Here is a 965-nt window from a genome sequence, read left to right as displayed (position 1 = left end):
ATTAATTGGTGCTCGTTTGTATGTACATACATATGTAAATGCATGTGTGTGCACCTTTCTATTAATATCGTTGAATTATTTTAATATCTATTGCAAAATTTTATTCAGACAGGACAAAAAGGAGAAAATAAATAAAATAAAATAAAACGTTTTAATATACAACGCTTTTATAAATGGACTAAAAAGGAGAAAATAATATTTCTCAGTCCCACAGAATTTGTTTTGATAACTTTTGATTTTGAAATTTTAGCAAAAGTCATTATAAACAATTAATGACATTGAAAATGAAAAGCGTGGGGCGCATGTAATACACTTGAATTGATATGAAAAGTAACATACAGTCAGTCAGTAAAGTTTAGGTACAGCGAATTTTTTACAATACGATTTCAAAGTTCTACTTTCGCTGTAGAAATTTTAGGTCTACGTTATGTAGTTTGACTATTGTCAATTAAATCGAATGCTTTGTATTGCATGCGCTCCACGTTTTTCATTTTCAATTTCATAGATTGTTTATAATGACTTTTGCTAAAATTTCAAAATCAAAAGTTATCAAAACAAATTCTATGGGACTGANATAAAAATATGGTCAATTCTACAACAAAAAACCCAAAAATCAGGGTTCCGGACCTTGTGAAAAATTAAAGAAAATTCCGCAAAATTTCATTCAAATATTGCTCTTTTTATTTACGCTCTCTAGAAAGAAGTTGAGTATGCAATTTTTTAGCCCATTCAATTTTAGTATAACAAAGTGCAAGTTTGTGGTGGCTAGGACTTACCATTGATTTTTAGGATTTTTTTTTGTTGAAGGTGTCGCTCATTTTCTCCATATAAAATAATGTTTGATAATTTTTATACCCGAGCGCACATGTGCACAAGGGTATTATAACTTTGTTCACATAACGGTTGTTTGTAACAGGCAAAACGAATCGAGATAGATATAGACAAATGTATACATAAATGATCAG

Source organism: Rhagoletis zephyria, unplaced genomic scaffold (assembly GCF_001687245.7).
Source record: "Rhagoletis zephyria isolate East Lansing unplaced genomic scaffold, Rhagoletis_zephyria_1.1 Rzeph_scaffold_01971, whole genome shotgun sequence".
NCBI lineage: Eukaryota > Metazoa > Arthropoda > Insecta > Diptera > Tephritidae > Rhagoletis > Rhagoletis zephyria.
This window is presented reverse-complemented; position numbering follows the sequence as displayed.